Source organism: Pristis pectinata, chromosome 38 (genome assembly GCF_009764475.1).
Source record: "Pristis pectinata isolate sPriPec2 chromosome 38, sPriPec2.1.pri, whole genome shotgun sequence".
NCBI lineage: Eukaryota > Metazoa > Chordata > Chondrichthyes > Rhinopristiformes > Pristidae > Pristis > Pristis pectinata.
Window position 1 is genome coordinate 9,957,890 of NC_067441.1, and position 9,892 is coordinate 9,967,781.

The following is a 9,892-nucleotide window of genomic DNA, read 5'->3' on the forward strand; positions in this document are numbered from 1 at the left end:
GGGCCGAAGGGCCTGTATTGTGCTGTATTGTTCTATGGTGCTATGGACCCAGAGCACTCTCAGATCACAGCCCCAACTATTGCTGAGTGTCACTCCCCTGGTGAGCGTAATTTTCCTGAGTTCTTCCCTCTCTTCCATTTCCCGATTTGCAGCTATTACTTGGATGTTACTTGTAACCTGATGCACAATATCTGCTTAATTCATTTGCCATCCCCTTGTTTTCCATTATTAATTCCCCAGACTCAGGATCTAACCTGCACCTTGTTAATCTTTCTTTGCTGAATATCTATAAAATTTCCAAATATATTTTTCATATTGCTGGCAAGCTTCATCCTTATACCTAATTCTTCCTTCTTCATTAATTTTCTCATCATTCTTTGTTGCTTTTTACATTCTGTCCTATCTTCTAACCTCCCACTCTCCATTGCATGATTAGATGCTATTTCTTTAAGTTTGATACTATCTTTGTTTTTTTTTATTTAATCACAGATGGTGGGTCTTCCCTTTGGATCCTTTTGTTGTATTCTGAACCCTTTGTGCCCTGGAATTCCTCCACTGCATCACGACTGACCGATCACCTAACTTGCCAGTTCACTTCAGCTAGCTCTGCTTTCATGCCCTCATAATTGCCCTTATTTAAGTTTAAAACACTAGTCTTGGACTTATTCTTCTCCCTCACAAGTTGAATTCAAAACTCAATCATATTATGATTGCTGCTACCCAGGGGTGCATTCACAATGCAGCTATTAATTAATCCTACCGTGTTGCACAATGCCATATCTGTCGTAAGTTGCTCTTGAGTTGGCTGAAAAATATACCGTCGTAAGAAACGATTCTGAAAACACTACGAAAACGATCCTGAAAACATCTGGGCCACCTACCTGATCTGATTTTTCTAATCAATATGTAGATCACTTTGTAGTTACTGTCAGGGGGCCTGAACACCCATCCCACAAGTGAATTACCGCTTTTAGAACAGAGGATAGTACAGCACTGGACAGGCCATTCAACCCACAATGTTGTGCCTATCTTGATGCTGCTTTATACTAAATGTCTTCCTCCTGTTTATCATCCATATACCTCCAGTCCCTTCATATTCATGCGCCTATCTAAAGGCCTCTTAAACTCCACCAAACTGCCTGATTCCACTACTACCCCGAGTAACCCATTCCAGGCACCTACCACTCTCTGCTTAAAAAACCTGCCCCTCACATCGCCTTTAAACTTCTCACCTCTAACCTTAAAAGCACGTTTGGTGTTTGACATTTCTATCCTGGGGAACAGATTCTGACTGTCTAAACCTCTCATAATTTTAAAAACCTCTATTCAGGTCTCCCCTCAGCCTCTGACGCTCGAAGCAGAACACCCAAGTTTGTCCAACCAGTCCTTGTAGCTCATACCCTCTAATCCAGGTAGCATCCTGGTAAACCTCTTCTGCACCTTTTCCAGTCTCCACATCCTTCCTATGCTGAGGCAACCTGAACTGCACCTAGTACTCCAAGTGCGGTCTGACTAAAGTTTTAGATAGCTGCAGCATGACTTCCTTACTCTTATACTCAAAACACCTACCAATGAAGGCAAGCACACCATATGCCTTCTTTAGCACCTTAACCACCTTTTAGTATTTCTTATCTGCACCTAAACTATATCCTGGTTTCCTAAACTTAGTTCATCTCTCTATATTGAGCTAGGAGCATCATTAATTAACGGAGCCATTCCTCCACTAATGTCACCTTTGTGCCAGTTTGGATATTTCTAGTTGAGGTCATGTCTCTGGAGGTGGAAGGCAGTAAGAGGACAGGAGCTAAAACAAAAAAATGGAACAGAAGCCAGTTATCTGGCCCTTTGAGTCAGCTCTGCTTCTATCACACAGCTTATTTCCTGCATTACCCCGATATTTCTGATTCCTTAAGTATCTACAAATGACTAAGCCTCCACAGCCTTTCAGGATAGAAAATTCCAAATACTCCCACCCTCTGCCTGGAGAGATTTATGGAGTCAGTGTCAAACAGCACCAAAACAAACCCTTCAGCTCACCATGGCCATGCCAGCTATCAAGTACCTGCCCTCGCTAATCGCATATACCAGCATTGATCGATAGCCTTCTATGCCTCAGCCATTCAAGTGCTCAGCTAGACACTACGTAAAATGTTGTGGGAGTACGAGCGTTGATGATCTACTCAAGTAGTATGTTCCAGATTGCAACCACGTAAAATTGTTCCTTAGATCCCCCATGAATCTCTCACACCTTATGCTCAGCCTAAGCCCTCTGGTATTAGATAGCTCTATTATGAGGAAAAGTTTCTCACTGTACCTCGTCAGATCTTCCCTCATCCTCATGTGTTCCAAGGAAAACAAACCTAGCTTACCCAAGTCTCTCATCACTGAAACAGTCAATCCCAGGCAATATACCAGTGAATCTTCTTTGCATCCTCTCCAGTACAATCATGTCCTTCCTATGGTGTGGCAACCAGAACTATGCACAGTACTCTCTCTGTAGCCTAACTAACGTTTTATAAAGTTGTACCATATGCCCAGCTAATGAATGGGCCTTCTTCATCACCTTATCTACCTGGCTGTCACGTACACCAAGGTCCTTCTGTTCCTCAATTCTCTGCGGGGCTCAACCATTCATTGTGTATGTTTTACCCTTATTTGTTCTCCCAAAGTGCATCACCTTGCACTTATCAGGATTAAATTCCATCTACCTTTGTTCCATCCCGTAGCCTGCAACTAAGCTCATCACAATGAACAGCACCACCAATTTTCATGTCATCTGCAGACTTGACAATCATACCTTCATTTTCTCCTCATCCGAGCCTTAAATGGTCTACCCCTTATTTAGTGACTGTGAACTTTTGTTCCTGACACCTTTTAAGAGTTTTGATGAGATCTCTTCTCATTTATCTTAATGCTGCGAATACAGGCTTAGTCTATTAAGTCTCTTATTTCCTTAGGACACAGGAGGCAGATATTCAGCTCAGCGAGTCAATGCCAGCCAAGAGCAATCCCATCAATCTCATTGCCACACATTTTCCTGTGACCTGTTCTCTCTCAATGCCCATTAACTCCCCCAGTTCTCCTGCCACCAACCTGGACTAGGAGCAATTTACAGCAGCCAATTAACTACCAACCAGCATATCTTTAGGATATGGGAGGAAACCAGAGCACCCAGGGGAAACTAACATCGTCACAGGGAGAATGTGCAATCTTCACAGGAACTGCACCAGAGATCAGGATAATCATACAGCAAATCTCTCATACAGCCATTCCATAACCAGTCGAGTGAATTCTCTGTGGCAAGGATATCCTTATTTTGGTATGAAATCTCATGAAGGCCCTAGAGAATTGCTGTAAAACATTGTTAAAGTCGAGTTTATTGTCATATACACAGGTACATGCATGCACAGGTGCAACGAAAGACTTACTTACATAGATGTGCTGGTCGGTAGTTAATTGCTGCAGTAAATTGCCCCTTGTCCATGTGGGTGATAGGAGAGCTGCCCACCTGGACAAGGGACAATTTACAGCCCCTTCCAGTACTCAAGTCCTTTTGTAATAAAGAGAATAAGGATAAGCCTAACAGTATAACTACAGGCCAGTGGGTTAAACCGTGATGGTGGGAAAGCTTTCGGAGACAGGATTAATAGTCACCTGGAGGAAAATGAATAAATCAAGTCAAGCCAAGGCGAATTAGTTAAGGATGAACTGTGTTTAACTAATTTCATAGAATTTTTTGATGGGGTAACAGATGCTGTCAATCTGGTGCACATGAACATCAAGAAGGACTTTGATTAGGTGCCATATTACAGATTCATTGTCAAAGTTGAAGCAAGATAACGTCAGGTTGATAGCATGGGTATGAAGTTGGCCAAGTGACACATCAGAGGAACATGATGATTGGCTGTTCTTCAGACTGGAAGATGGTGAAAAGTGGCATTTCCCAGGGACTGGCATTGGAGTCACTGCTTTTACAATCTACACTAATGACCTGGACTTGTGGGTTCAGGTCACAAGTTCTACGTACGCAGATGGCACAAAACTTGGTAGTATTGTGAGACACAAAGTATTGTGATAGACATATGGTACATGAAAGACTAGGTGCAGAAATGTGAGGTGATGCATTTTGGTAGGAAGATGAAGATGAATGAAGACACTGTTCAAAAGAGGAGACTGCAGATGCTGGAACCTGGAGCCAAAAAAACAAACGGCTGGAGGAACTCAGCGGATCAAGCAGCATCTGTGGAGGGAAAGCAACTGTCGACATTTCAGATCCCGATGGAGGGTCTCGACCTGAGACGTCAACAGTTTCTTCGGGGCAGGCACGGTAGTGTAGCGGTTAGCGTAACGCTTTACAGCACCAGCGACCCAGGTTCAATTCCGGCCACTGTCTGTGAGGAGTTTGTACATTCTCCCCGTGTCTGTGTGGGTTTCCTCCAGGTGCACCAGTTTCCTCCCACATTCCAGAGACGTACGGGTTAGGAAGTTGTGGGCATACTACAGTATGTTGGCGACGGAAGCGTGGCGACACTTGCGGGCTGCCCCTAGAACACTCTATGTAAAAGATGCATTTCGCTGTGTGTTTCGATGTAAATGTGACTAATAAAGACATCTTAAATCTTAAATGCTGCTCGACCCGCTGAGTTCTTCCAGCAGTTTGTTTTTCGACACTGTCCTAAATGAGTTGTGTGGGCACAAATCATTCAAAGTGCCAGTGCAGGTAGAGAAAGCAGTTAATAAGGTGTACACAGTTCTGAGCTTTATCAATAGAGGTACTGAGTGTAAAAGCTGGGATGTTATGCTGAACTTTAGTAAAACAATGACCTGTCCTTAACTGCAAGATTGTGTTCAATTCTGGTTACCTTACTTTCACAAGGATGTGAGAGCATTAGAGAAGGTACAATAATAATTTACGAGAATGGTTCTAGGGATGAGGGACTATAATTACAAGATAGATCACAGGCTGGGACTGTTTTCTTTGGAGAAGAGAAGGCTGAGAAATCAGACAGAAATACATAAAATGATGAGCAGTCTGGACAGAATGTTATAAAGGGAAGCTGTTCCATTTGGTGGAAAGATCGAGGACTAGAGGTCACGGATCAAAATAAAGAGGGAAAGAACTAAGTGACGTCAGGAAAACAATTTTTAAACGCAATGTGGGGTTAGAATCTGGAAAGCACTGCCTGCGGAATGGTGGAGGCAGGTCCCATTGTGGCCTTCAAGAGAAAATTGGTGGGAAAAAGTTTGCAAGGCTGCAGAGAAAATGGCAGTGGGAGAGAGTAGGCGCAGACACATTGTACCAAATGGCCTCACTCTGTGCTGTGACCGTTTTGTCATTCGATGATAAAGGGCAATTGCCTTCCTTTTCACTTGCCGCTCCTGCATATTGGCTTCCAGTAACTTGCGTACAAGGTCACCTCAGTCTCTTTGAAAATCAGTACCCAATCTCTCACCATTTAAGAAACAGAAACACGAGAGAATGCAAATGCTGGAATCTGGAGTAAAAAAACAAACTGCTGGAGGTACTCAGCAGGTCAGGCAGCATCTGTAAAGGGAAGTGGACAGTTGATGTTACAGGCTGAGAACCTTCATCTGACTGAAAGAATAGAATGGAGATAGCCAGTTCAAAATTCCATCATCTGCAGCCCTTTGTCAGCCTCCTCCTATCACCTCCCAGCCTGTCAGTATTTCCACTCTCCCCTCCTCCACCTGCCTATCACCCCTTCTCATCTGGATCCGCCTATCGCCTGCCGGCTCTTACCCCACCCCTTTCCTCCACCTTTTTATACCGTGTACCTCCCCTCTATCTTTCAAGCCAGATGGTGGGTCTTGACCCAGACCGTCGACTGTCCATTTCCCTCCATAGATGCTGCCTGACCTGCAGTTTGTTTTTTTGGTCCATTTAAGAAATACACCGCTTTTCTGTTTAATTCCCCTTCACATCTGTTCCAGATCATATTGCAGCTGCTTTGCTTTAGTCCATTCGATATCACGACAAGGCCATTTTACATCCTCCTCCCCGCTCACGATCCCACCCAGTTTTGTATTATCAACAACTTGGAGAAATCATTTGGTCCCCTTGACCAAATCACGGATACTGATCATGTGCAACATGGTGGTGTGACAGCGACCCAGGTTTCATACTGACGGCAGGTGCTGACTGGGTGGAGTCTGCACATTCTCACTGTGACCCACTTGGAACTGCCCAGCTTCCCCGGTTTCTCCTCGCACCTCAAAGACATACTTGTAGGTTAAGTGGCCGTTGTAAATTTTCCATAGTGTAGGTAGATGGCAGGAGAATCAAGGACTTGATGAGCACGTGAGAGAGGTTAGGATACAGGGAAATACAGGGAAGAATGGGACTGATAGGATTGTTCTGCTGGGAACTGGCAAAGCCTCAAAGGGCTGAATGGCCTCCATCTGTAGTAAGTGAACAGCTGTGGCCAAAGCAACCACACAACCTGACAACATAAGAGGATCCCGTTATTCCCACACTGTCTAGCAACAATTCTCAATCGACTTCAGCAATATTAACAACTCTGTGTGCTCTGATCTTATTGCCCATACTCCTGAAGTGGGACCTGACTGAAAGTTTTCTGAAAATCCCAAACCACATTCACAGGATCCCCTTAATCGACTAACTAATGCATCAAAGAACTCCAACAGATTTGTCAAATGTAATTTACATTTCATAAATCCACATCGACTCCATTCAATCCTATTATTCTTTTCAAGGTGCTATGTTATAGATACACACAAAATGCTGGAGGAACTCTGCAGGTCAGGCAGCATCTCTGGAGGGAAATAAACAGTCGACGTTTTGGGTCAAGACCCTTCATCAGGACTGGAAAGGAAGAGGGCAGAAGCCAGAATGAAAAGGCAGGGGGGAGAGGGAGGAGCACAAGCTGGCAGGTGAGTCCAGGTGAGAGGGGGAAGGTGGGGGAGGGGGGATGAAAGGGAATGATGCAAGAAGCTGAGAGGTGATAGGTGAAAGAGGCAAAGTGCTTCCCCCTCTCCCCTGGACTCACCTATCACCTGCCAGCTTGTGCTCCTCCCCACCACTTACCATTTTATTCTGGCTTCTGCCCTCTTCCTTCCCAGTCCTGATGAAGGGTCTCGGCCCGAAACGTCAACTGTTTATTTCACTCCAATAGATGCTGCCTGACCTGCTGAGTTCCTCCACCATTTTGTGTGTTGCTCCAGACTGCATCTTCAGAATCTCTTGTGCCTCTATCATTGGCATTGGTACTGGTTTGTTATTGTCACTTGTACCAAGGTACAATGAAAAACTTGACATGCATACCAATCATACAGGTCAATTCATTACACAGTGCATTGAGGTAGTACAGGGTAAAAGCAATAACAGAATACAGAGTATATTATGTTATAGATTCCAAGATCTTCCCTGCACTGATGTCAGACAAATGGATCAGTGGTTCCTTGTTTTCTCTCTCCCTCCTCTCTTGAATAGTGGGGTCACATTTGCTACCGCCCAATCCATGGGAGAGTATCCAGAGAGAACCCTGAGTGTATAGAACTATTGAAGATGACAACCGAGCTTCCACCATCTCTGAAACCACCTCCCTCAAAATTCTAGGATGTACATCAATCGTGTCCTTGGAATTATCGGCATTTAGCTTCACTAACCTCTCTGCTATTGTTTCTTTTCATTAATATCTATTTAATTCATGTTCTCAGTCGTGCCAGACCCTTGGTTCTCTGGTATTTCTGGCAGGTTTGTCTTCTTTTATGAAGAAGAAGTTGCCTAATTCCTCAACAAGGGACCCACACACACACAGTATTCCTTTTTATTTTAAACCATCTCTTATATTTTGTTTTTATGTCCCTTACTGGTTTATTCACAGATTCTAACTCATCTTTCCTGATCAATATGTTGGTCCTCCTTGGTCAATTTCTAAAGCTCAAATTACTGGGAAAAAAAACACTATTTATAGAATAGAAGAAAGAAAGAAAGATAGTATCAAGAAGGGAAGTCAGAAATTTTTTTTCACAGCAATTATGAAATCAGAGAGCAGAGGTTGATGTTTTGTGATACATTGAGACCAGTAACCCTGTCAATGCCATTCCCCAGTTCCTTCGTCATAGCTCTGCAAATTCTTCTCTCTTTCATGCCATTTGAAGACACTGACTGATTCCGTTCTCAAAAGGAGGTGCATTCCAGAACGAAAAACTGCAAATCCTGGGAATTTGAAATGAAAGGTGAAAATGCTACAAGTACTGAGCAGGCCAGACACACCTGCAGGGAATGAAGCACAGTCAATGCCTTGGGTGCATCACAGAGTATCACAAACCTCAGGTACAAGGCTATTTCTCTCTCTCTCTGCAGATGCCACCTGACCTGCTGAGTCCCAGAATGAACAGTGGTAACAGCAAAAATATTGGATGTGAGAGTGCTGGAAACAGGTACTCTTGGTGATGAAAAGATTGTGAGAAACTCAAGATCAAATAGGGCTGCAAACATTCGAGTCAGTCTCAGACAGCACACAAGGTGCTGTTGGTGAAGTAAATGCATTTGTGGCAGGGGCTTTGGTTCCTCAATGTTTAATGGGGGGGGTGGGGGGGGGAGTTAAGAACTTTCAATATCAGATGTATCACATGCTGGATGATAACATTGAGAGAGGGGACACTTTAATGCGAGAGTTTTGTAGCAATACTTTCCCCAAATGATTCGCTGATTTCAGACTAAGACTGAATTTGGTTTATATCAGATCTTTAACAGAATCAGGCTTGCCCGAGGACCAGAACTTAAACCAGGACTATAATTACACGCAGATCATGCCAGGGACTCCGCCAGAGTTGACTGGATGATGATGATCCCTATCACCAGGACGATAGCAAAGTCCACACAGCAGCACCAGAACTAAAGACCAGATCCAAACAGCACTGGCTATAAATTGGGTCTAACAAAGTGTCAGGATGAGTCCAAGTTTGAATCGGCATCAGACTGGCTCAGGACCCGGATCCGCTGTGCACCAGGACAGAACCTGGACCACCGCCAGCACCTGGACCATAACTGGCACAATCCAGAGCAGCATCCCCAGCCACGCCGGCAACGGGACTCACAGAGCACAGATCCGGACCCCAGGCACAGACCCGACCCCGACCCCAGACCCGGACCCCAGGCACAGACCCGACCCCGACCCCAGACCCGGACCCCAGGCACAGACCCGACCCCGACCCCACATCCGGACCCCAGGCACAGACCCGACCCCGACCCCGACCCCACACCAGCTGCTCCGATTCCCCAGCACTGGTCTGAAGGACTGAGCGGCCGTTCAGCCCGGGATTGGGTGGTGGGGGGGGGGGGGGGGCCGGTGAGGGGAGGGACCAGTGAGAGAGCGGTGAGGGGCCCCTGAAGGAATGGTGAGGGGACGGGGCCGGTGAGGTGAGGGGACGGTGAAGGTCCGGACCCAGTGAGGCGCCCCTGAGGGGCGGGTGAGGGGCCGGGCCGCTCCACTTACCGCCGCCGCCGCTGCCGCCGCCGCTCCCACCGATCTGCTCCGCGTGTGCGCGCCCCGCCCCCACTGCCAGCCGATTGGCCGCGGCCAAACGCCGGGCTGTCCGATTGGTGAACACGGCGGCCAATCACTGAGAAGGCGGGTCCTGCAGCATGTGACGTGTTCAATGAGAGTGAATTAAAGAGCTCGTGCCCGCAACGCTGACCGCGCCCCCCCCGGTTACGCCTCACGTCACTGACCCCGCCCCCCAATAGCCACGCCCCTCTCGCGTCACTGACTCCGCCCCCAACCCCCCCCTCATTTTACTGATCCCGCCCCCGGTTACGCCTCCCGTCGTTGGCCCCGCCCCCTCGAGTCGCGCCCCTTCACGTCACTGACTCCCGCCCCGACACACACCCTCCATATATCAGCCC

General features: G+C 46.3%; 1 protein-coding gene across 2 annotated transcripts in view; it reads right to left on the reverse strand.

The window, feature by feature from the left end:
• LOC127587059 (pyruvate carboxylase, mitochondrial) overlaps positions 1-9,528 on the reverse strand; it is an 859,607-nt gene extending 850,079 nt beyond the window's left edge. Inside the window, exon 1 of one of the 2 annotated variants that reach the window (XM_052045231.1) lies at positions 9,483-9,528. The gene's annotated coding sequence lies outside the window, so the exon portion shown is untranslated. The remainder of the gene's footprint in view (positions 1-9,482) is intronic. The other variant, XM_052045229.1, reaches the window with a different exon arrangement.
• Positions 9,529-9,892: the final 364 nt, after the last annotated feature.